The sequence below is a fragment of the Pongo abelii genome, chromosome 20 (genome assembly GCF_028885655.2).
Source record: "Pongo abelii isolate AG06213 chromosome 20, NHGRI_mPonAbe1-v2.0_pri, whole genome shotgun sequence".
NCBI classification, from domain to species: Eukaryota; Metazoa; Chordata; class Mammalia; order Primates; family Hominidae; genus Pongo; species Pongo abelii.
The window spans coordinates 49453644-49480582 of NC_072005.2; the positions used below are offsets into that span (position 1 = coordinate 49453644).

At 46.8% G+C, this 26939-nt stretch overlaps 1 long non-coding RNA gene across 2 annotated transcripts; it reads left to right on the forward strand.

Annotated features, from left to right (window-relative positions):
- Positions 1 to 8153: 8153 nt before the first annotated feature.
- Positions 8154 to 26518, forward strand: LOC129051991 (uncharacterized). Of its 2 annotated transcripts, XR_008516617.2 has the most exons (4): positions 8174 to 8509; positions 21429 to 22340; positions 24562 to 24661; positions 24979 to 26518. It is a non-coding gene; the product is annotated as an uncharacterized LOC129051991 (long non-coding RNA). The 2 variants fall into 2 exon arrangements; XR_008516616.2 differs by lacking the exons at positions 24562 to 24661; positions 24979 to 26518 and having other exon boundaries at positions 8154 to 8509; positions 21429 to 22711.
- The last annotated feature ends 421 nt before the right edge of the window (positions 26519 to 26939 follow it).

Consider the following 26939-nt stretch of genomic DNA (forward strand, 5'->3'; position numbering starts at 1 on the left):
GAAAGAAGCTAGACACTGCCAGATGCAGTGGCTCACGCCTATAATCCCAGCACTTTGGGAGGCCAAGGAGGATGGATCACGTGAGGTCGGGAGTTCGAGACCAGCCTGACCAACTTGGAGAAACCCGTCTCTACTAAAAATACAAAATTAGCCAGGTGTGGTGGCGCATGCCTGTAATCCCAGTTACTTGGGAGGCTGAGGCAGGAGAATCACTTGAACCCCAGAGGCAGAGTTTGCAGTAAGCTGAGGTTGCGCCATTGCACTCCAGCCTGGGCAACAAGAGCAAAACTCCATCTCAAAGAAAAAAAAAAAAGAGAAGAAGCTAGACACCTTCAGATGCAATGGCTCATGCCTGTAATCTCAGCACTTTGGGAGGCCAAGGTGGGCGGATTACTTGAGGTCAGGAATTCGAAACCACCCTGGCCAACATGGTGAAACCTGTCTCTACTAAAAATGTAAAAATTAGCCAGACAGGGCTGGGTGCAGTGGCTCAGTGGCTCACACCTGTAGTCCCAGCACTTTGGGAGGCCAACGCAGGCAGATAACGAGGTCAGGAGATCAAGACCACCCTGGCCAACATGGTGAAACTCCGTCTCTATTAAAAATACAAAAATTAGCTGGGCGTGGCAGCTCGTGCCTGTAGTCCCAGGTACTCAGGAGGGTGAGGCAGGAGAATCTCATGAACCCAGGAGGAAGAGGTTGCAGTGAGCTGAGATCGCGCTACTGCACTCCAGCCTGGTGGCAGAGTGAGACTCCATCAAAAAAAAAAAAAAAAAAAAATTGCTGGGTGTGGTGATGCATGCCTGTAGTCCCAGTTACTCGGGAGGCTGCGGTAGGAGAATAACTTGAACCCAGGAGGCGGAGGTTGCATTTAGCTGAGATCGCACCACTGCACTCCAACCTGGGTGACAGAGTGAAACTCCGTCTCAAAAAAATAAAAAATGAAAAGAAAAGAAGCTAAGCCAGGCATGGTGGCTCACATCTGTAATCCCAGCATTTTGGGAGGCCAAGGCAGGTGGATCACCTGAGGTCAGAAGTTCTAGACCAGCCTGACCAATATGGTGAAACCCCCTTTCTACTAAAAATACAAAAAAATTAGCTGGGCATGGTGGTGTGCACCTATAGTCCCAGGTACTTGGAAGGCTGAGACAGGGGAATTGCTTGAACCCAGGAGGCGGAGGTTGCAGTGAGCCAAGATCACACCACTGCACTCCAGCCTGGGCGACAGAGTAAGGCTCCATCAAAAAAAAAAAAAGAAAGAAAGGAAAAGAAAGAAAGAAGGAAGGAAGGAAGGAAGGAAAGAAAGAAAGAAAGAAAGGAAAAGAAAGAAAGAAGGAAGGAAGGAAGGAAAGAAAGAAAGAAAGAAAGAGAAAGAAAGAAAGAAAGAAAGAAAGAAAGAGCAAGCAAGCTGGACACCAAAAGAAAAGAAAGAAGCTAGACATAATTGTATATGCATTTTATATAAGCATTAGGAACAGGCAAACCTAACTTGTGGTGACAGAAATGAGAAAGTGGCCACCTCTGCACGCTATTGAGTGGGAGAATGCACAAAGGAACCTTCTAATATGATGGGAATGCTCTATATCCTGACCTAGGTGGTGAATACAAAGATATGTACATAAATTCATTGAGCTTTATACTTCAGTTTTATGCTGTAAGTTATCTCCATTTTAAACGTTAAATTTTTAAAGTTTGAAATAAAACAGAATAGAATAAACAACTAGTGTATCAGTACTTTCAAGATACGCAAAGGATCAGAATGCAGGACTAGCCTGGTGGAGAATACACTGGGGTGGGGAGAACAGGGCCCCAGGTGCTCACATTCCCTCTCCAGCCACAAGGGGGCTCTCCCCACCTCAGCTCTCTACAGCCAAGCCCTCTCGAAAACCCAGCCGCACATGACCTCGCCTATTCAGAAATGTCACTGCTGGCTGGGCGAGGTGACTCACCCCTGTAATCCCAGCACTTTGGGAGGTCGAGGTGGGAGACTCACTTGAGTCCAGGAGTTCAAGACCAGCCTGGGCAACATAGTGAGACCCCATCTCTACAAAAAAATAGAAAGAGAAATACAATCTCATGATTCAAATATACAACCATTGCGGAAAACTGTCAGTATTTAGCATAAACATATGCATATCTTGTGACCTTGCCCTTCAGGTCCTGGTCTACATACCCAACAGAAATGCATACATATGTTCTCTAAATGACCTGTACAGGAATGTTCTTAGCAGCACTATTTGTAATTGCCAGAGATCGGCAGCAACCCAAATGCCCACAACAGTTAGAATGAATAAATAAATCACAGTGGAATGCTATATACATCAATGAGAATGAATGCCATGCAACAACATGGATAATTCTCATAAAGCCAGGCACAGTGACTCAACGCCTATAATCCCAGCAGTTTGGGAGGCCAAGGTGGGAGAACTGCTTGAGCCCAGGAGTTCAAAACCAGCCTGGGCAACAAAGTGAGACCTCATCTCTATAAAAAATAAAAAAATTAGCCAGCCGCTAATTATTGCTGCATCAATGGCACAATCATAATTGGACTATTGCAACACAGCAGAAAAGACCGCAGGCTCCCTAGACAGACTGCCTGGGTGTGAGTGCAGCCTTGGCTGGCTGTGTGGTCTTAGACAAGCTACTTAACCTCTCTGTGCCCCAGCTTCCCCATCTTTAAAATGAGCCAGCTGGGCACAGAGGCTGATGCCTGTAATCCCAGCACTTTGGGAGGCCAAGGTGGGCAGATCATGAGGTCGGGAGTTCGAGACCAGCATGACCAACATGGTGAAACCCCGTCTCTACTAAAAATACAAAAATTAGCCAGGCATGGTGATGCACCTGTAATCCCACCTACTCTGGAGGCTGAGGCAGGAGAATCGCTTGAACATGGGAGGTGGAGGTTGCAGTGAGCCGAGATCACATCATTGCACTCCAGCCTGGGTGACACAGCAAGACTATATCTCAAAAAAAAAAAAAAAAAAGCCTAATTATAGTACCTACCTCATCCAGTTATTGTGAAAATTAAATGAATGATTATTTGTAGAGCACTGAGAACAGTGGCCATGTATTCCATGAGTGTTACGTGATTGTTTTACCATATCCTGGTATTGGACACTGAGATTTTTCTAATCATTTTATATTTCAGACAATGCTGCAACATACACCCTTATAAACGTATCATTTGCCACAAGTGTGAGAAGTGGAATAGTGGGATAGTGGGATTGGTGAACCAAAGATTGTTTGTGCTGGTTACATGAAGAGATGTCAAATTTGTCTCCATTAAAGTTGCACCAATTTACACTCCCACCACAATGAAGGAGAGAGCTGATCTCTCACCATTACCCTGGTTGTGGTGATAGTTTCACAGGTGAATACATATGTCAAAACTCATCGCTGTATACCTCAAATATGTGCAGCTTTTGCATATCAATTACACCTCAATAAAGCTATTTTTTTTTTTTTTTTTTTGAGACAGAGTTTCACTCTCGTCACCCAGGCTGGAGTGCAATGGCATGATCTCGGCTCACTGCAACCTCCGCCTCCTGGGTTCAAGTGATTCTCCTGTCCCAGCCTCCCGAGTAGCTGGGATTATAGGTGCCTGCCACCACACCCGGCTAATTTTTGTATTTTTAGTAGAGATGGGGTTTCACCATGTTGGCCAGGCTGGTCTCGAACTCCTGAGCTCAGGTGATTCACCCGCCTCAGCCTCCCAAAGTGCTGGGATTACAGGCATGAGCCACCACACCCAGCCAATAAAGCTAATTTTTTAAAAATTATCATGGTCTCCCTTTGAGAAACACGTAATGGAGGAGGATGATAAATGATTCAACTGGGACGCAGCCAGCAAAATCCCGGATGTTGCAAACCCTGTGAGAAAAAGGACGCTATTTATTCACCAAACGTACTGTAAGAGAAGTGAGTGAGGAAGAGGGAGAATCCAAAAATTAAGACAGAATTAAGAAATTGATCCATGAAATGCAACGTGTAGATCTTTGTTTTTCTCATGAGTTGAATAAATCAACTGAGCAAGAAATGTTTTATGGCGGCGTGCGGTGGCTCACACCTGTAATCCCAGCACTTTGGGAGGCTAAGGAGGGAGCATCACTTGAGCCTGAGAGTTGGAGACAAGCCTGGGCAGCACATGAAGACCTTCATCTCTAAAAAAAGAAAAAAATAAATAACCCAGACATGGTGGTGTACCTGCAGTCCCAGCTACTTGGAAGGCTGAGGCAAGAGGATTGCTTGAGCCCAGGAGGTCAATAGGCTGCAGTGAACCAGGATCACACCACTGCACTCCAGCCTGGATAACAGAGTGAGGCACTGTCTCAAAAAAAAAAAAAAAAGAAGTATTTATGAGACCCCAGTCAAATTTAAGGCACTGACTAGATAGTTAATTATATTAACAAGTTATTAATAACTTTTAGATATGATAATATATTATGGTTATTTTCTTTTAAGAGTTCTTATAAGATACTAAAGTTTTTGTCTCTTCAATATGTACCAGTGAAATGATATGTTTGAGATTGATCTCAAATTAATTGGAAAGATAGATGAAATAAGAACAGCTGGGTGGTTAGGGAGGATCACTTGAGCTCAGGAGTTCAAGGCTGCCATGAGCTATGATTGCACTACTCCAGCCTGGGCAACAGAGCAAGATGAAAGAAAGAAAAGAAAAAGAAAAAGGGAAGGGAAGGGAGAAATAGAGAGAGATAAAGAAAAAGAAGGAAGGAAGGAAGGAAGGAAGGAAGGGAAAGAGAGAAAGAGAGAAAAAGAGAAAGAAATGGCTGGGTGCCGTGGCTCACACCTGTAATCCCACCACTTCGGGAGACCGAGTTGGGTGGATCACTTGAGGTCAGGAGTTCAAGATCAGCTAAGCCAACACGGTGAAACCCGGTCTGTCCTAAAAATGCAAAAATTCGCCAGGTATGGTGGCGCGTACCTATAATCCCAGCTACTCGAAGGCTGAGGCATGAGAATCGCTTGAACCCAGGACAGGGAGGTTGCAGTGAGCCGAGATCCCGCCACTGCTCTCCCGCCTGGGTGACAGAGTGAGACTCTGTCAAATAAACAAACAAACAAACAAATAAATAAATCTAAAGAAGAAGAGAGAATTAAGAAACACTGCTCTGAATCTCTTCCCGCTCTTCTCCCTCCACATACATACCTGCCTCAAGGTTGGTGGAGCTCTGTGTGGTCTCCTTTTAGGGGTGAGCAGGGGGCAATTTGAGAACTGAGATGCTTCAAGTTACTCCCCAGGCAGGGTTTGGGTTCCCCCAGAAGGAATGTTGGCCTGAAAATTTTAAAAGACATGGCACAGGTCGGGGATTCCCGGGGTTTTGACCCCAGTGGGGACACACAACACCCTGAAAAGGAACCAACTTCCTCCTTCACAGAGCCCTGGAAACACATCTTAGCTTTCTGGAAACTTCTTGAGATTCTCTGGAAAGTCCCTCCAGGAAATTTGGAAAAATTTGTCCTCATTGAGGCCATGCTTTTGGCATATGTAGATGTCAGCCACTTTGCTGGATCTGTACTGTCTCAAGTCAACTAAACAGGTGTGGGCAGAGGATTACCTAGGTGCCAAGGCAGGAGACTGAAGGCACAAACTGTTTCAGTATAATAAAGAAAATAGTTAGAATAAGAATAGTCATGATGCAAATTAAATATAGAAATGATCATGGACATTATCAATCATTATTATAAACATTATGAATCATTAGCTTTTAATATTACTTTGTTGCATTGCTAATATAACCTAGGAATAACCAGCTGGTATAGGGTCAGGTGCTAAAGGGACATTGTCAGAAGTGACCTAGAAGGCAAGAGGTGAGCCTTCTGTCATGCCCGCATAAGGGCCGCTTGAGGTCTCCTTGGTCAAGCGGTAACGCCAGTGTCTGGGAAGGCACCCATTACTTAGCAGACCACAAAAGGGAGTCTCCTTTCCTTGGAGGAGTCAGGGAACACTCTGCTCCACCAGCTTCTTGTGGAAGGCTGGATATTATCCAGGCCTGCCCGCAGTCATCTGGAAGCCTAATCACCTCCCTGTGGCACTGTGCGTCAATGGTCACGCTCCTTGTCCACTTTCATGCTCCTCCAGCACTCCTGGTTCCTCTTTGAAGTTCGTAGTAGATAACGGTAGAAGAAATAGTGAAAGTCTTAAAGTCTTTGATCTTTCTTATAAGCGCAGAGAAGAAAATGCTGATGTATGCTGCCTTCTCTCTCTGCTTCAGCTACCCAAAAGGGAAGGGGCCCCTGTCCTATGATCATGTGACTTGCTTCACCTTGTCAATCACTTAGAAGATTCACCCTCCTTACCCTGCCCCCTTGTCTTGTATGCAATAAATATCAGCAAGCCCAGCCGTTCGGGGCCACTACCGGTCTCCGCGTCTTGATGGTAGTGGTCCCCCGGGCCCAGCTGTTTTCTCTTTTTCTCTTTGTCTTGTGTCTTCATTTATTACAATCTCTCCTGTCTGCACACGAGGAGAACACCTGCTAAGCCCTGTAGGGCTGGACCCTACGAGGCAGCCTTCAGAAAGGCCAATGGGGCTGAGGAACTGAAGCCTTCTACCAACAGCAGGCACAGCCTGCCAGTCATGTAAAGGAGCCATCTTAGAAGCAGATCCTCCAGCCCCAATTTAACTTCCAGATGACTACAGCAGCCCCGGTCCACATCAATAAATAAAGCAATAAATGCTTATTAGGGCTGGGCATGATAGCTCATGCCTGTAATCCCAGCATTTTGGGAAGCAGAAGCAGCAGGATTGCTTGAGTCCAGGATTTCAAGACCAACCGGGGCAACATAGTGAGACCCCCATCTCTAGAAAAAAATTTCAAAATTAGCCAGGCATAATGGCTCATGCCTGTAATCCCAGCACTTTGGGAGGCCAAGGCAGGAGTATTGCTTGAGCCTAGGAGTTCAAGACCAGTCTGGGTAACACAGCGAGACCCCATTTCTATTTTTTTAAATAAATAAAATAAAAATAATTTTAAAAATTAGCTGGGCATGGTGGTGCATGCCTGTAGTCTCAGCTACTTAGGAGGCTGAGGCAGGAGGATCACTTGAGCCCAGCAGGTCGAGGCTGCGGTGAGCCATGATGGTACCAGTGCACTCCAGCCTGGGCGATTAATCAACATTCCAAATGCATCCTCAGGAACAATAAATCTCTCAAATATTGCCTCTACAAGGGAAAAAACCCAAAGGTCCTTAATGATGACTCAGAAGGAAGGTTGAAAGATGCTTGTCCGAGAGTTTGAGTTATATATCCATCTGTCTATCTACGTATTGGGGTTCACCAACTGTAAAAGCATCGTTGCTATTATAGATATAAGGCACTCCCAGCCCCAGAGCCCTGAGGGTAGGGAGGTTACTCCAGGAGACCAGGAACCAGGAAACACCCACACCCACACCCACAGTAACTGTAAGAATGACAGCTGCAGACCAGACCAGCCCTCTACTGTGATGCTGGAGAGATGAGACTCAGCTGGGATCCCTGGCTCAGGCCCTCATGCCAAGACAGCTGTCTCTAATCTGCCGGTGACAGCCCAGCCAGCCCATTCTACTCAGGGAAATCATCAGTGCTGAGGGAAATCATCTGGAATCATCTGGGTCTGGTTATTTTTTACAAGCAGCCAGAATCCTGGGAAACTGGTTTGTACAAACCACTGAATTTCCCTGGCTTATAAAATGGCGATAATCACAGTCTGGCTTCATAGAGCTGTCGTGACAATTAAGTGGCTTCTGCAAATCAGGTACATGGAACCAGGATGGAATCCAGGTCTGTGAGGCGCACATGAGAAAAGATTTTGAAATGAGCTCCAAAGGTCTTGGGATGCATGAAACCCTCACTATCTGCACCTTTATTTACAAATCAATGCTTAATGGAGCTAAAGGCAAATCTTCATTTTAAGATTAAGAAAGATTAAGATTAATTAAGAAAACATAGACATATAATGAAAAGTTCGTAGTAGATGAAAAGATACATAAATACATACATACATATATTTTTAAAAAAACAAAGCTGATAATGCAGTGACTAAGAGCAAATAATGCAATGACTAAGAGCAAGTAACGTCAAATCATTCACTTCTCATCAACCAGCAAATGTGAATGCCTTCAAAGCTTCCTGCCAACTTCCTCTAGACAACCACACCCAAATGACAAATGCAGACACGACAGCTTCTTTGCTTGACTACTCTCTCCTACTTCATTTCCGTTCTCCCCACCCCGTACCCCCCGCCGCCTCCATCCCGGCCCCCGCCGCCAAAACCCTGTGCATCCTGAACCTGGGAGTGTCCTTTAAAGAAGCCATACAAGGGAGCTCCCTGAGGTCCTCCCCTAAACGGCCTCTGACTCTCCTACCTGGAAGCAGAGCCCAAGAACTTTGAGCTGATGAGAGGACTCCGGGCTTGGCCATGTATGGGAAAGCAGCCTGTTGCATGTCCAAGAGTGACGCCATCTTGAAGCAAAACCGCCATGATGATCGATGTTTGACCCCCACATACCAAGGTGCTCTTTTTTCTTTCTTTCTTTCTTTTTCTTGTTTTTGTTTTTGTTTTCGTTTTGCATGCAAAGTGTTAGCAAAGAGGCAGACTTCCCCCAAGGTGGACAGTCCAGCGGGTGTGCAAAGCCATTTTAGAACACACATAGAGAAAACAGGAGTATGAGCAGTGCAGGTTTTTGGAAAAGAGCGGATTTTAGTTGAAAAGCAGAGGAAACCCCAGACATTGCACGCTTTTTAGACCTTAGTCTCACCTCTCTTGCAAGCCTCTTGTCAAGGAGGGCCATTTAGTGCCTCCAGCCTTCTCAGTGCGGACCCTAAGGTCCTTCCCACCCCTGTGAGCCATGGGGGAGCAGAGTCACTTATGCCCAAGAGGAATTGTTCTGAGGATTGGTTAGTAAGCAGGAAAGAAAAAGAGAGAGAGAGCAGAAGAAAAACCATGAAGGGGGGTTGGATGCCTCCAGGGGAAGAAGGCGAGGCATAGACATCCCTTACCATCCGAGTCACGTGGCATCGAATATGTTACCAGTGGAAGGTGTCTGAGTTACCTGCCACAAATCCAGACAGGTCTGCAGCAACCTCAATTCTTGCCTCCTCAGAAGAAAGAATTCAACTGAAGGGCATAAGGCAGAAAAAGAGGCCAAGGCAAATTTCAGAGCAAGGTTGGAAGCTTATTAAAAAGCTTTAGAACAGGCCAGGTGCAGTGGCTCAGGCCTGTAATCCCAGCACTTTGGGAGGCCGAGGCGGGCGGATCATGAGGTCCAGAGTTCGAGACCAGCCTGGCCAACATGGTGAAACCCTGTTTCTACTAAAAATACAAAAAAATTAGCTGGGCATGGTGGCAGGTGCCTGTAATCCCAGCTACTCCAGAGGCTGAGGCAGGAGAATTGCTTGAACCTAGGAGGCGGAGGTTGCAGCCAAGACTGTGCCATTGCACCCCAGCCTGGGCAACAGGAGCAAAACTAAGTCAAAAAATCATAATAATAAATAAAAAATTTTAAAAAAAGCTATATAACAGTAAGGAAAGGAAAGTGCACTTGGAAGACAGCCAAGTGGGTGACTTAAGAAACCAAGTGCCTGACCTCCATCTACCAAGGTGCCCTGCAACAAGCTCTTTAAACAATGCCTGTAGCAGAGACAACCCCTCAAAAAGGTGCTCATCCAACCTCCCAGGGGTCACGTGTTTCAGCAAGAACATCTGAGACATGACCGGCTACACATGTTTTAGCCTAAAAGCTTGCTATATAAAAGGATAATTTCTGTAGAGCAGGTGCAGGGATCCACCATCTCATGGCCGCCTGAGACATTGCTTATGTTTGTAAATCCCTGTGAAATGTTTCTTCCTAAGAAACTGCATGTATGGGCCTCTCAGCGCCCTGGGCCTTTGGGATAGGTTTGCATAGACCTGCTCACCACAGAACATCATGCAACTTACTTTTACCAACAGAATTAGGTTGGAGTGACACCGTGCCAGTTTCAAGCCTGGGCCTCCACTGAGAGGAGTGCAAATAGTCTTTGCACATTTCCACTTGTACTTTTGTGGGGATTTTGTTTTGGGGTGGGGGGTCAGGGTCTTACTCTGTTGCCCAGGCTGGGGTGTGGTGGCACAATCATAGCCCACTTCAAGCTCGAGCTCCCTGGCTCAAGCGATCCTCCCATCTCAGTCTCTCAAGTAGCAGGGAGTACAGGCACACAGCATCACACCTGGCTAATTTTTAAATTTTTTGTAGAGATCGGGTCTTGCTATGTTGCCCAGGCTTGTCTGGAACTGCTAGACTCAACCAATCCTCTGGTCTTGGCTGCCTAAAATGCTGGTATTACAGGAGTGAGCCACCACACCTGGCCACTTGTAATTTTGTTCCTCTGTGAGAAGAAACCCAAGCTAGCCTATTGGAAAACAAAAGCCTCACAGAGACCAACCAACCCAGTCATTGCAGACAAGACCAACCTAGAATAGCTGACAGCTGAGTTCCAGACATATGAGAAGGTACAGATGAGCCCAGAAGAACCATCCAGCGAAGCCTAGCTAAATGGCCTACCCACAAACTCAGAAGCTAAAAAAACGTGCTACTGAGCTTTGGGGTGGTTTGTTACACAGCATTATTGTAACTAACCAATACAAGAAACCTGCAGCTGCTCAGCCAAATCCTGAAGCTAGCCTGCTTGGATTTGAAACCCATCTCCATTATCTGTCAGCTGAGTGACTTAACCTCCCTGAGCCTTAGATCTCTCGTCTATAAAATGGGATAAGAGCAGGTCTAACCCAACAAGATGGTTCCATCATTCAGGAGCTAACAGTTTATGGGGTTCCTCTTGCTCTGCGTGAGAAAGAGACAACAATGACCAAGACAGACTGAGCATGATGGCTCACACCTGTAACCCCAGCACTTTGGGAGGCCAAAGTGGGAGGATTGATTGAGCCTAGGAATTGAAATCCAGCCTGTGCAACACAGCAAGACCTCATCTCTAAAAAAAAAAAAAAAAAAAAAAAATTAAGAACCCGGGAGGCCTAGGTTGCGGTGAGCCGAGATCTCGCCATTGCACTCCAGCCTGGGCGACAAGAGCGAAACTCCATCTCAAAAAGAAGAAAAAAGATTAAAAATTAGCCAGGGGTGGTAGCTCATGCCTATAGTTCCAGCACTTTGGGAGGTCAAGGTGAGAGGATCACCTAAGCCCAGGAGATTGAGGCTAAAGTGAGCTATGATCACACCACTGCATTCCAGCCTGGGCAACAGAGCAAAACCCTGTCTATAAAAAACCAAAACAGTGACCAAGAGAAAGTTCCATATGCATAAAAAGCAAACAGATCTACGATATGAAGTCAGGTAGAGAGAAGTAAGTGCTCTGAAGAGACACACAGCTGACTGAAGGATGGAGGCTGTGATGGGGAGAGGGGATACTGCTTTCGATAAGGTAGTCAGGGACGCCCACCAAAAGAAGATGACATCCCAGCCACACGTGAATGAAGAGACCATGAGGGAGGTTTTCCCAGCAGAGGGAACGGTGGTGCCAAGGTGCAGAAGTGGGCATGAGATTGGTGTGTGTGAGCAATGGAAAGAAGGCTGGCCAGAAGAGGCAAGTGGAAGAATGGCAGGAGGTGGCATCTAAGAGGCAGGCACAGATCAGAGTATGGGGATAATGGATTTAGGAAGTTTTTTATTTGTTTATGTTTTTGTTTAGAGACAGAGTCTTGCTCTGTCACCCAGGCTGGAGTGCAGTGGCACGATCTTGGCTCACTGCAACCTCCATCTCCTGGGTTCAAGTGATTCTCCTGCCTCAGCCTCCAGAGTAGCTGGGATTACAGGCATGCACCACCATGCCCGGCTAATTTTTTGTATTTTTAGTAGAGACAGGGTTTTGCCATATTGCCTAGGCTGGTCTCGAACTCCTGAACGCAAGTGATCCACCCACCTTGGCCTCCCAAAGTGCTGAGATTACAGGTGTGAGCCACCGTGTCCGGCCTTTTTTTTCTTTTTTAAGCCAGGGTCTTGCTCTATTGCCCAGGCTGGAGTATAGTGGCACAATCATGGCTCACTGCAGCCTCAACCTCCTGGGCTCAAGCTATTCTCCTGTCTTAGCCACCCAAGTAGCTGAGACTACAGGCACAGGCCACTCCTAGCTTGGAGTGTGGATTTTATTGTGATTAAATTAGTTGTCAACCTAGATAACAAACAGTGAGAGGCTCTCTAAAAGAAACAAACATTGGTTGGGCGACGTGGCTCACGTCTGTAATCCTAGCACTTTGGGAGGCCGAGGCGGGTGGATCACTTTAGGTCAGGAGTTCGAGACAAACCTGACCAACATGGCAAAGCCTCATCTCTACTAAAAATACAAAAATTAGCCAGGCATCGTGGCGGGTGCGTGTAATCCCAGCTGCTAGGGAGGCCGAGGCAGGAGAATCAGTTGAACCCGGGGGGTGGAGGTTGCAGTGAACCAAGATCACACCACTGCACTCCAGCGTGGGTGAAAGAGTGAAACTACATCTCAAAAAAAAAAAAAAAAAAAAAAGTTTATTCAAGAACAGAGAATTGCAGTGGGAATAGGAGTGTTATACATATTCAAGGAGGTAAAAGAAGACAAAGGTTTAAAAAAAAAAATGAGGAGAATTACATAATGGTTTTGAAATAATCAACTTTGGCTAGAAAAATGAATCACAAAGATGATGCCAGTCTGGGGTTGGACAGGCAGTTGCTGGGCAAATGTCCTTGCAGAAGTATTTTTCTGTGTAAGTTTGCAATGGTCTCTGTGTGAAATTGTGTTTTTTGCAGTTTTTTTGTGATAGTTTTTGTGATCAGGCATACAAGTATGAGAACCCTCTCTCCATGGCTTTCCCTCTCTCTGTTGGTCAGAGCTTTTTTTTCTTTTTCTTTTTCTTTTTTTTAACATGAGTGACTCCATTTTGATTCTGATAACCTTCAAAAGTTCATATGTGCCTGCGTCACGGGGACTGCTCAGTAAGTGCTAGCTTTCACTTTACTCTTGGAATTTTTACCTCCAAAATGCAGCGTCTCCCCATTCCAGGGTCCTAAGTAGAATGGAAGAGGAGCTGCCAGGAAATCTTGACAAGGGAAACTTTCATGGTTGACTCTACATTTGAATTTCTATAGCAGGATTGAGCCTGTGTATTATTTATGTGATTTAAAAAGGCCGAGTGTGGTGGCTCACGCCTGTAATTCCAGGACTTTGGGAGGCTGAGGCAGGTGGATCACCTGAGGTCAGGAGTTTGAGACCAGCCTGGTCAACATATAATGAAACCCCATCTCTACTACGAATATAAAAATTAGCCAGGCATGGTGGCACACACCCGTAATCCCAGCTACTCGGGAGGCTGAGGCAAGGGAATTGCTTGAACCTGGGAGGCAGAGGTTGCAGTGAGCCAAGATGGCACCACTGCACTCCAGCCTGGTGACAGAGCGAGACTCTGTCTCAAAAAAAAAAAAAAAAATCTAAAAATTAGCTAGCCATGGTGGTGCACACTTGTGGTCCCAGCTACTTGGAAAGCTAAGGCAGAAGGATTGCCTAAGCCTAGGAGGTCAAGGCTGCCGTGAGCTGCGATCACACCACTGCATCCCAGCCTGGGTGACAGAGCAAGACCCCCTCTCACAAAAAAAATTTAAAAAAAGATCATGTTAAATATATGTTAGTAGATAAATGTTCACAAAAATCATTAGTGTTGAAGGAAGTGAAGAAAAGATTAAAGGGTGTATTACTCCATTCTCACACTGCTATAAAGATACTGCCTGCTATAAAAATACTGGCCGGACAAGGTGGCTCATGCCTGTAATCCCTACACTTTGGGAGGCCGAGGTGGGTAGATCACCTGATGTCAGGACTTCAAGACCAGCCTGGCCAACATGATGAAAACCCGTCTCTACTAAAAATACAAAAAAAGAAAAAAACCCAGGCGTGGTGGCAGGAACCTGTAATCCTAGCTACCCAGGAGGCTGAGGCAAGAGAATCACTTGAACCCAGGAGGCAAAGGTTGTGAGCCGAGATCACACCACTGCACTCCAGCCTGGGCAACAAGAGGGAAACTCCGTCTCAAAAAAAAAGATACTACCTGAGACTGGGTAATTTATAAACAAAAGAGGTTTAATTGACCCGCAGTTCCACATTGCTGGGGAAGCCTCAGGAAACTTACACTCACGGTAGAAGGGGAAGGGGAAGCAAGCACCTTCTTCACAAGGTGGCAGGAGAGACAGTGCAGGGGAAACAGCCACTTATAAACCATCAGATCTCATGAGAACTCCCTCACAATCATGAGAACCTCATGGGGGAAACCACCCCCAAGATCGAATCACCTCCCACCAGGTTCCTCCACATGTGGGGATTACAATTTGAGATGAGGTTTGGGGGTGACACAGAGCCAAACCATATCACCGGGGTTAAGGTTTATAAATTGCTCTGTGAACCCCGAAAATCTGAGACAGGTCTCAGTTAATTCAGAAAGTTAATTAGGAGACCAAGGTTGAGAATGCACGCACATGACACAGCCTCAGGAGGTCCTGACGACACATGCCCAAGGTGGTAGGGGCACAGCTTGGTTTTATACATTTTAGGAAGACATGAGACATCAATCAGTAGGTGTAAGATGTACATTGGTTCAGTCCAGAAAGGTGGGACAACTCGAGGTGAAGGCAGGAAACTGGAAGCAAAGAGGGGGCTTCCAGATCATAGGTAGATAAGAGAGAAGTGGTTGCATTCATTTTTTTGAAATGGAGTCTCACTCTGTCACCCAGGCTGGAGTACAGAGGCGCTATCTCGGCTCACTGCAACCTCCACTTCCTGGGTTCAAGCGATTCTCCTGCCTCAGCCTCCCAAGTAGCTGGGATTCCAGGTGCCCGCCACCACACCCAGCTAATTTTTGTGTGTTTTAGTAGAGCAAGGGTTTTACCATGTCAGCCAGGCTGGTCTTGAACTCCCGACCTCAGGTGATCTGCCAGCCTCGGCCTCTCAAAGTGCTGGGATTACATGCACGAGCCATTGCGCCCAGCCGGTTGCATTCTTTTTTTTTTTTTTTTTTTTTTGAGACAGAGTCTTGCTCTGTTGCCCCAGGCTGGAGTGTAGTGGCGCAATCTCGTCTCACTGCAACCTCTGCCTGCTAGGTTCAAGTGATTCTTCTACCTCAGCCTCCAGAGTAACTGGGATTACAGGCACGTGCCACCCTGCCCAGCTAATTTGTTGTTGTTGTTGTTGTTGAGGCGGAGTCTCAGTCTGTCATCCAGGCTGGAGTACAATGGTGGGATCTTGGCTCACTGCAATCTCCGCCTCCCGGGTTCAAGCTATTCTCATGTCTCAGCCTCCCGAGTAACTGGGATTACAGGCACCCACCACCACGCCTGGCTAATTTTTGCATTTTTAGTATAGACGGGGGTTTCGCTATGTTGGCCAGGCTGGTCTCGAACCCCTGACCTCAGGTGAACCATCCGCCTCGAACTCCCAAAGTGCTAGGATTACAGGCATAAGCCACCATGCTGGTAGTTGCATTCTTTAGAGTTTCTGATTAGCCTCTCCAAATGGGGCAATGAGATATGCATTTATCTCAGTGAGCAGAAGGGTGACTTTGAATAGAATGGGAGGCAGGTTCGCCCTAAGCTGTTCCCAGCTTGACTTTTCCCTTTAGCTTTGGTGATTTGGGGGCCCCAATATTTATTTTCCTCTCACAGCTCAGAACTGTGCTTGGTGCCATGAGTGTTTGTCGCATAGCTGTTGGTAAATGCAGGATGGGCACTGCAGGCAGAAGGAACAACAACTGCAAAGGTTCTGAGAAGGGAATGGGTCTCTGTGGCTAAGGCTCATCCAGGAGACCTGCGTGGCTGCAGTGGAGCAGGCAGTGGGTAGTGCAAGGAGGTGCGGCCGGCACAGCGGTCAGGGCCAGACCCTGTGGAGCCTGTGGGCATGCCAAGGGCATAGTGCTTCCGCTAAATGAGAAGAGAAGCCACTGGAGTGTTTCAAAAGTTAATCATTCTTGGCCAGGCATGGTGACTCATGCCTGTAATCCCAATGCTTTGGAAGGCCAAGGCGGGAGAATTGCTTGAGCCCAGGAGTTCAAGACCAACCTGGGCAACAAAGTGAGACCCCATCTCTACAAGAAATTAGACAGATGTGGTGGCACACACCTGTAATCCCAGCTACTCTCCAGGCTGAACTGGGAAGATGGCTTGAGCCTGGGAGGTCAAGACTGCAGTTAGCTACGATCACGCCACTGCACTCCAACCTGGGTGACAGAGTGAGGCCCTGTTTAAAGAAAGAAAAAAACTAATAATAATATTGTTAAATGAAATTTACCAGAGGCCACTAGTTTGGACCAAGCTTCTGCGCAAAGCCCAACAGACCAAACCACAATGGAGTCACTCGTGCTAACTTCCACATCACCAAGCCAAAACTCAATTGTTTATCTGACCTTCCAAGAAATCAGGAGAGTGAAAGATAATAGCCAAGTCCCCAAGCAGGCCAGTTTTAGCCTGCATGATAAGGAAACTCCCTGTCCTTTAACCTTTACAAGGAAAGTAATTTTGAAATGGCCAATCCACTTTTTCTTCTCTGTTTCTGCAGTCTCTGCCCTGTCTATAAAACCAACCTCTTTTGCTCGACTCATCAGAACACTCATTCTGTCTCTTATAATTCGATGTTGCCCAATTGTAAAATCACAAATAATAACCAGTTAAGATCTTTAAGCAGGCTGGGCACAGTGGCTCACGCCTGTAATCCCAGCACTTTGGGAGGCCAAGGCAGGTGGATCACTTGAGGTCAGGAATTCGAGACCAGCCTGGCCAACATGTATCTTTTGTAAAGATACAAAAATTAGACAGGCATGATGGTGCATGCTTGTAATCCCAGCTATTTGGGAGGCTGAGGTGGGAAGGAATCTATAAGCAAATTTGTTGTGCTTTTGTCTTTTGACAGTTCAAGGACTGAACACTTTCTCTTTTTTTTTTTTTTTTTTTTTTTTTTTTGAGACAGAACAGAGTCTTGCTCTGTCACCAGGCTGGAGTGCAGTGGGGCAATCTTGGCTTGCTGCAACCTCCACCTCCCGGGTTCAAGCAATTATCTTGCCTCAGCCTCCCGAGGGGCTGGGATTACAGGCACCTGCCACCACACTTGGCTAATTTTTGTATTTTTATTAGAGATCGGGTTTCACCATGTTGGCCAGGCTGGTCTCGAAATCCTGACCTCACGATCCGCCTGCCTCGGCCTCCCAAAGTGCTGGGATTACAGGCGTGAGCCACCACGCCTGGCCGGACTAAGCACTTTCACCTTTATTCTTTTGTGTCTCCAAACTCATCCACAATCTCACCCAGCTTGGACTCACCCCTGGCAGTTCATCTCTGCCCTGACCTTGCTTCAGCAATGATCTTTCATTTCATTCGTCCCTTCTTTTGGGGCCTTTCCATGACTCTAGACTCTGAGGGTACAACAGTGAGCAACGCAGACTCCGATCCTGCCCAGAACGTTCCCTAACACACAGTAGGTGTTCATTAAAAGCTTTTAGAATGAATAAGAATAGTTGTTTTTTAAGTCCCTACTAACAAAATAAAAAGTTGACATCCTTAATGCTTGACCCTCCAATTTTGTCTTTGAAGCTTGCTGGTTCACAGTCTCCAAACTGGTTTACAGGACAAAGTCCCAATGCCAAGGTTCTTTCCCAAATGGGCCTGACCTAATTCTCCAACCTCATCTCCCTGCTCCCTCCCAGGAAGCTGCACCCAGTTCCCGACACAAGGAATGTTCGCTCAGGCCTCTGCACGTGCTCCTTATTATTTAAGATCCCGCTCCTGGTCTTATCCATCACGACCTCTGAGAAGATGTCCTGGAAACCCAGACAGAGCTTTGTCACTGTCTCTGCTGCAGATTTAGCTGAATGTTGGTGCAAGTGCATTTGCCAAATAGCAGTAGTACTTCCCGAGAGTCCAGCCAGGGCTGGATGCTGATGCTTAGCTGACATTGCTGCTCCAAACCGCCAGAGGGCGCGTGGAAAACACCAATCTGACTTCTAGGGTGAAAACCCTGCAGGAGTTCCCAGTTGCTCACATAATTAACAGTTAAGGTGCCACTGTTTTTGTTTTGAGGCAGGGTCTCGCTCTGTCACCCAGGCTGGAGTGCAGTGGCGCAATCTCGGCTCTCTGCAGCCTCGTCATCCTGGGCTCAAGTGAACCTCCCACCTTTTGACACAGAGAAGCTGGCTTGTCAGTGGTTCATTTTGTTAACCCATGTTCATGAGTTTCTTGTGATGTGCTAATTTACTGCTAATATTTAGGATAGTCCTGTTGATCCTAATAAATTCCTAATTGCTGTTCTTGTTTCATCAGTTCACTGTGAACCAGTGGATGTTGTCTCACTCTTATCCCTGATGCACACTGGCACTTTTATATGAAGTGCCCTTGATGACACTAGTGATGATGGTTGTCACTAGAGTGGTACTTGCATTCTGGATTATCTTACTGCACTTTAGCTTGCTAGGTGAGCTCTCAACCTCCCTAGTAGCTGAGACCACAGGTGCATACCAGTCAGCTAATTTTTGTATTTTTAGCAGAGATGCGGTCTCACTATATTGCCCAAGCTGGGCAAACTCATGGGCTCAAGTGATCCTCTCACCTCAGCCTTGCATAGTGCTGGGATTACAGGCATGAGCCACTGCGCCCCGCCAAGATGCCACTGTTTTTTGTTTGTTTGTTTTTCTGGGGCTTGGGGGGCTTTTTTGTTTTGTTTTTTTGTGGGGGGGAGTTGAGACAGAGTATCACTCTGTTGCCCAGGCAGGAGTGCAGCGGCATGGTCTTGGCTCACTGCAACCTCCACCTCAAGCGATTCTCCTGCCTCAGCCTCTCGAGTAGCTGGGATTACAGGCACCCGCCACCAGGCCTGGCTAATTTTTTTTGTATTTTTAGTAGAGATGGGTTTTCACCATGTTGGCCAGGCTGGTCTCGAACTCCTGATTTCAAGAGATCTGCCTGCCTTGGCCTCCCAAAGTGCTAGGATTACAGGCGTGAGCCACCGCGCCTGGCCAATGCCACTGTTGTTGAGGTAGGAGGCTGGACTCACCTCCAGAGGTGGGACTTGGGTATGGGACCAAATTGAGGACTAGCTAAGCAGTTTCCCGTAGTACACGCCCACCAGTGTGCCATGTCAGTTTACCGTTGCCATTGCAACACCTGGGCGTTACTGCCCCTTTCCATGTCAATAACCCCACAAGCCAAAAGTCATTACCCCCTCCCTAGAAATTTCTGTGTAAACCGCCCCTTAATCTACATGTAATTAAAAGTAAGTATCGAGCCGAGCACGCTGGCTCACGCCTGTAATCCCAGCATTTTGGGAGGCCAAGGCTGGCAGATCATCTGAGTCGGGAGTTTGAGACTAGCCTGGCCGACATAGTGAAACTCCATCTCTACTAACAATACAAAAATTAGCCAGGCATGGTGGTGCCCTCCTGTAATCCCAGCTACTCAGGAGGCTGAAGTAGGAGAATTACTTGAACCAGGAGGCGGAGGTTGCAGTGAGACAAGATGGCGCCACTGACAGCACTCCAGCCTGGGTGATAGAGACTGTTGTCTTAAAAAAAAAAAAAAAAAAAAGGAGTCTATTTACAAGGGTGGAGACAGTGGGTAGAAAGATACAGGCAGCCCAAGGCAACCGCACATCAAGAAGGGAGCCGGGGAAATAAATACCCACCCTCCAGTTTCTTGCCAGTGTCTCCCCATTGGGCAAACCGATGCAGAAAGCTAGAGGTTTAGAAAGCTCATTGTGGTTCATGCTGATCTCAAGTATGTATGGTCAGACTCCCAGGAGTATGGTGGGGAGAGGTAGAGAGTGGACCTGAAGAGGCAAACAAAAAATATCCAGCATAGGCCGGGCACAGCAGCTCACACCTGTAATTCCAGCACTTTGGGAGGCTGAGGCGTGAAGAACACTTGAGGCCGAGAGTTCGAGACCAGCCTGGACAACATAATGAGACTCATCTCTACCAAAAAAAAAAATTTTTTTAATTAGCCTGGCATGGTGGCATGCACCTGTAATTCCAGTTATTTCCAAGGCTGAGGAGGGAGGATGGCTTGAGCCTAGGAGTTTGAGGCTGCAGTGAGCTATGATTGTACCACTGTACTACAGCCTGGGCAACAGATTGAGACCCTGTCTCAAAAACAAAAACAAAAAAAAAGGGAAGAAAAGAAAAAAGAAAAAAATCCAGCATAGTGTTCTACTTGTATTGTTATTGTATTTCTTATTGTGGACTATGAGGCCCTTCAAGGTCTAGGCCTAACCTCTGCCTCCCCTTCCCACCCCACCCACTACACTCCTCTCTGAAACCCAGGGATTGACTGGGAAGGGATGGGAGAGAACCTTCTGGAGTGATGGTGATGTTCTGATTCAAGATAAGGATTTCGGCGGCATGGGCTTGTACATTTGTCAGAATTCCTCTAACAATGTGCTTAAGTTTTGTGCACTTCAGCATATGTAAATTTTACCTGAAGAGGAAAAACTAAATAAATATGTATTTCAACTTACTTTGAAATGCATCAAAAAGGCAAGAAGGAGTGATGGATAGATGGATGGAAAGGTGGGTAAATACTTGATAAAGCAAGTTGAGTAAGATGTTAATTAATTTAGAATCTAGGTGATGGGGCCAGGCGCGGTGGCTCCTGCCTGTAATCCCAGCACTTTGGGAGGCCAAGGCAGGCAGATGGCTTGAGTACAGGAGTTCGAGACCAGCCTGGGCAACAGGGCGAAGTCCTATCCCTACAAAAAAAAAAAAAAAATTATCCAGGTGTGATGGCGCATGCCCCTAGTCCCAACTACTCAGAAGGCTGAGGTGGGAGGATCACCTGAGCCACAGAAGTTGAGGCCGAAGTGAGCCAAGATTGCACCACTGCACTCCAGCCTGGGCTATGGGAGTGAGACCCTGTGTCCAAAGATAAAATAAAAATAGAGCTGGGCACGGTGGCTCACCCCTGTAATCCCAGCATTTTGGGAGGCCAAGGCGGGTGAATCACTTGAGAACAGGAGTTCCAGACCAGCCTGGCCAACATGGTGAAACCCCATCTTTACTAAAAATACAAAAATTAGCCAGGCGTGGTGGTGGGCACCTGTAATCCCAGCTACTCAGGAGGCTGAGGCAGGAGAATCACTTGAACCTGGGAGGTGAAGGTTGCAGTGAGCCCAGATCGCACCACTGCACTCCAGCCTGGGTGACAGAGTGAGACTCTGTCTCAAAAATAATAATAATCATCATACAAATAGAATCTAGGTGATGGGTATATATGAGTGTTCACTGTAAGATTATTTTAACTTCTCTGTGTTTTAAATTATTCATTTTAAATGTCTGTGCAAAAGTAAAAATAAAAATTTGGGAAAGTGTTGAGTCAGCAAAGGAATTTGGATTGGATTGATTGGTTGGAGGAACCAAGAAGAAATTAATTGCTCTGGGACTTTCCACAGAAACCACAACCGCTTCCCTGCAGCATAGAGCCGGCCTCCAGGAACGAACTGTGCCAGCTGTCAAGTCTCAGTTCTCAAGAAAGCCTGTCAGGAAAAAAGTGCAGAGAAGAGAAAGAGACAGCACCCTCGCTTCTCAGAAATCCTGTGATTAACAGATCTGCCTAACGTCTGAAGTCATGCACTATTCATTCGACAAACTGTAATTGAAATCCTGCTCTGTGTCCAGCCCTGAGCTGTGTGTGTAGTACTGACAACATGGCCCCAGCCCTTTCCTCAGGAGACTCAAAGTCCAGGGGCAGAGACAGACACATCTTCCAGTGTTATGGTTTGGCTCCGTGTCCCCACCCAAATCTCATCTCGAATTGTAATCCCCATGTGTGAGGGAATGACCGGGTGGGAGGTGATTGGGTCATGGGGACGGTTTCTCACTTGCTGTTCTTGTGATAATGAGGGAGGTTTCACGAGATCTGAAGGTTTAAAAGTGGCAGTTTCCCTTGCGCTCTCTCTCTCTCTGTCTCTCTCTCTCTTTCTCTGCTGCCGTCATGTAAGACATGCCTTACTTCTCCCTTGACCTTCTGCCATAATTGTAAGTTTCCTGAGTCCTCCTCAGCCATGCAGAATTGTGAGTCAATTAAACCTCTTTTCAGTCCAGGCGCAGTGGTTCACACCTGTACTTCCAGCACTTTGGGAGGCCAAAGCAGGCAGATCATCTGAGGTCAGGAGTTCAAGACCATCCTGGCCAACATGGTGAAACCCATCTCTCCTGAAAATGCAAAAATTAGCCAGGCATGGTGGTGGACACCTGTAACCTCAGCTACTTGGGAGGCTGAGGCAGGAGAATCGCTTGAACTGAGGAGGTGGAGGTTACACTGAGCCAACTTCTCTCCACTGCGCTCCAGCCTGGGCAACAGAGTAAGACCTTATCTCAAAAAAAAAAAAAAAAATTAAAGGCCAGGCATGATGGCTCATGCCTGTAATCCCAGCATTTTGGGAGGCCGAGCCAGGCAGATCACAAGGTCAGGAGTTCAAGATCAGCCTGACCAACATAGTGAAACTGTATCTCTACTAAAAAATACAAAAATTAGCTGGGCATGGTGGCACACGCCTGTAATCCCAGCTACTCAGGAGGCTGAGGCAGGAAAATCACTTGAACCCGAGAGGCGGAGATTGCAGTGAGCCGAGATTGTGCCACTGCACTCCAGCCTGGGCAACAGAGCAAGACTGTGTCTCAAAAAAAAATAATAAATTAAAAAAAAATAAAAACCTCTTTTCTTTATCAATTACCCAGCCTCAGGTAGAATCTTTATAACAGTGTGAGAACGGACCAATACATCCAGATAGCAACAATCCCAAGTGATCAAAACAATAATGGGGGAAGCCCCAAATGAGGCGTGTGACCCAGACTGGTGGTCAGGAAAGCTACCTGATGGAGAGGACATCTAAGCTGAGTCTTAAAGAAAGAGTAGGTGTCAGCCAGGTAGAGAGGGAAGGACAATGGAAAAGCATTCCAGGCAGAAGGAACAGCAGCTGCAAAGGCCTGGAAGTGAGCAGAAGAGTTTGATGCTCAAACTTTTCTGAACTGAAAAGTTCAGTGTCATTGGAATGTGAAAGGAAGCAAAGGGTAGGGAGGGGTTAAAGGCAAGCATGCAGCAGTCACCAGTTCCTGTGTGGGCTTTAAGCCATGGTAGGGCATTGGAATCTTACCCTGCGAGTGCTGGGGAGTCACAACAGGGTTATAGTGAGTGGGAGGACTTCACCAGTTTGCAAATGATTCCAATTGCAAAACAAGGGAAGGAGATGAGGGAATGTATCAGTCAGGATTGGCTAAGTTATGCTGCCGTGACAAACAGCTCCAGAATTCAGTGCCTCAAAACAACATGCTCATGTCTGGAATCCCAGAACTTTCAGAGGCCAAGGAGGAAGAACTGCTTGAGGCCAGGAGTTCAAGACCAGTCTGAGCAACATAGTGAGAGTCCCTCTCTACAAAAAAACTTTTAAAAATTACCTGGGCACAGTGTGCACACCTGTAGTCCCATCTACTCAGAAGCCTGAGACAGGAGGATCTCTTGAGCCCAGGAGTTCAAGGTTACCATGAGCCATGATCGCACCACTGCACTCCAGCCTGGGTGACAAAGCAAGACCCCATCTCAAAAGAAAAATAAATAAATGTTAAAAATAAATCTTCTGGCCAGGCACAGTGGTGCATGATTGTAATCCCAGCACTTTGAAAGGCCGAGGTGGGAGAATCATTTGAGCTCAGAAGCTCGAGACCAGTCTGGGTAACATAGCAAAACCCCATATCTACAAAAAAAATACAAAAATTAGCCAGGTATGGTGGAACATGCCTGTAGTCCCAGCTACTCAGGAGGCTGGGGTGGGAGGATTGCTTGAGCCCAGGAGGTGGAGGCTGCAGTGAGCTGTGATTGCACCAGTGTACTCCAGCCTGGGTGACAGAACGAGAACCTGTCTCAAAAAACATTTCTTTTTCTAGCAACCACATTTGTTTTATTTAATTATTTTTGAGATGGAGTCTCGCTCTTGTCACCCAGGCTGGAGTGCAATGGTGCAATCTTGACTCATTGCAATCTCTGCCTCTCAGGTTCAAGCGATTCTCCTGCCTCAGCCTCCCCAGTAGCTGGGATTACAGATGCGCACCACCACGCCTGGCTAATTTTTGTATTTTAGTAGAGACAGGGTTCCACCATGTTGGGCAGGCTGGTCTCAAACTCCTGACCTCAAGTGATCTGACTGCCTCGGCCTCCCAAAGTGCTGGGATTACAGGTGTGAGCCACCACACCCAGCCATTGCCATTTTATAGATGTGAAAACTGAGGCACAGAAAGATGATGGGGCTTGTCCAAAGTCACAAGCTAGAGCAGGAGCAGGGATTTGAACCCCGGCCATCGGGCTCCTTGCAAGGAGAGCAGAGATGGGTTCCTACATGGTCATTCATTGGGCTGGGTGAGTGTGAGCCCTTGGTGGTCCAATCCTACTCCCCCCAGAGGTCTCAGTAAAGAGAGAATGCTAGTGATTCCTGAGAATACTGAAGGGAAAACCCACAGTTGGTCCCAAGAACGACGGTGTGGGTGGGAGTGAAGAGATGTGGGAAAAGATTTTCCTCTTTCTTGCCACAGATTGCCAGGGAGTTGGAAAAATCCCCTTGCACTATGGGCTATAGACTAGTGGCTGTCACTGCTACTGGATTCTTTATCACTGGAAAAGCAGAAAGTTGGGGTGAGTTCCCTGTGAAGTCCCAGACCAGGAGGATGGATGTAGGAGGAGGGCCTCTCTTTGTTCTTGTTTTTTGTTTGTTTGGTTGGTTGGTTGGTTGGTTGGTTTGGTTTGGTTTTTGTGGGGTTTTTTGTTTTGTTTTGTTTCTGAGACAAGGTCTTGCTCTGTCACCCAGGCTGGAGTACAATGTCATGATCACAGCTCACTGCAGCCTCAACCTCCCAGGGATCAAGCTATCCTCCCACCCCAGCCTCCTGAGTAGCTGGGACTACAGGCGCGTGCCACCACATACCTGGCTAACTTTTGTATTTTTTTTGTAGAGACGAGGTTTCACCATGTTGTCCAGACTGATCTAGAACTCCTGGGCTCAAGCGATCCTCCCACTTCGGCCTCCCAAAGTGCTAGAATTACAAGTGTGAGCCACCGCGCCCGGCCAGGAAAGCCTCTCTTCAACAAGCATCTCCAGTGTGCCAGGCTCTGGAAGGAGAACTCAAGTCTCTCATTTTATGACCCTCCCTTTCCAAATGGGGAAACTGAGGCTCAGAGGAGACATGTGACTCCTCCAACATCACACAGAGGGGAAGGATGGAAAAGTTTCCTCCCACCTCCATCCCGTGGGCACCCAGTTCCCTTTCCAGAGGCAATGGTATTTATTACCTTGTGGGTATTTCTTGACATGTTCTAGGCATACGCAAGCATTTCCACACAGATTTTTTTTTTTACACAATAGTGGTACACTGTTCTGTATCTTATCTTTTATTTTACTTAACATTATTTTCAAGATCTTTCCAGATTAATACAAATAGACGTGCCTCATTTTATTTATTTTATTAATTAATTTATTTTTGAGACAGAGTCTCCCTCTGTCACCTAGGCTAGAGTGCAGTGGCATGATCTTGGCTCACCGCAACCTCCACCTCCCAAGTTCAAGCGATTCTCCTGCCTCAGCCTCCCAAGTCGCTGGGATTACAGGCACCCGCCACCATGCCCAGCTAATTTTTGTATTTTTAGTAGAGAGGGGGTTTCGCCATGTTGGCCAGGCTGGTCTCGAACTCCTGACCTCAGGTGATCCACCCACCTCGGCCTCCCAAAGTGCTGGGATTACAAGCGTGAACCACTGCGCCCGGCTCATTTTATTTTTATAATGCCCATAAAGCATCAAACTGTGTGAGCACACCATCATAAGCATAACCGGTTCCCTCCTGATAAACATTTAGGTTATTCCTAATGTTTTGTTATTCCAAACACTACTGCAATTAACATCCTTGGGCAGACCTGACATCGGCCACAGGCGTCCATGTCTACATATGAGATAAATTCCTGAGAAAAAAACCTGCCAAGTCAGAAGCGATCTGCATTTGTCATTTAGAGAGACGTTTCCAAATTGCACCCCAATTACCCTCACCTGCAACTGATTGACCAACCATTTCTCAAAAGGGCTTTTTGAGCTCTCTCTCTCTCTCTCGCTGTCTCTGTATTTTTTTAATGTTTGACAGCAAGAAAATAGTCATGTCTTGCTTATGTAATTAAAATTAAACAAGCCCTTCGTTAAAAACACACAAACCCAGGAAGAAGAGAAACCAGCAAGGCCAGTTCAGGCAGATCCACCCTGCCCCTTGTCACACCTGCCTTGTCCCCAGCAAGCCCTGAAAAAGAGGCTGAAATCAATTTCTCACGCATGGACCTCAGACATCAAACCTTGGAAAAAATACAGGAAAGAGATTTTGTAACTTTCCCCCTCTGTGGCTTTTCATACGGCTAAATCCTCTCACTCTCTCTTCCCTTTCTTTCTCCTCCTCCTTTTTCTTCTTTCTCTCACTTCTGTTTTGGTGAGCTGTCATTAAAAACACTTTAAAGCCATGTCCAGTCTAATAAGTTACACAGAATCTGGCTGTGTGTGTGTGTGAGAGAGAGAGAGAGAGACAGAGTCTCGCTCTGTTGCCCAGGCTGGAGTTCAGTGGCACAATCACAGCTCACTGCAGCCTCCGCTTCCCAGGTTCAAGCGATTCTCCTGCCTCAGCCTCCCAAGTAGCTGGGATTATAGGCGCACACCACCAAGCCTGGCTGATTTTTTTTTTTTTTTTTTTGAGACAGAGTCTCACTCTGTCACCCAGGTTGGAGTGCAATGGCACAATCTTGGCTCACTGCCAGCTCCGCCTCCCAGGTTCAAGCAATTCTGCCTCAGGCTCCTGAATAGCTGGGACTACAGGAGTGCACCACCACATCCAGCTAATTTTTGTATTTTTAGTAGAGACAGCGTTTCACCATATTGGCCAGACTG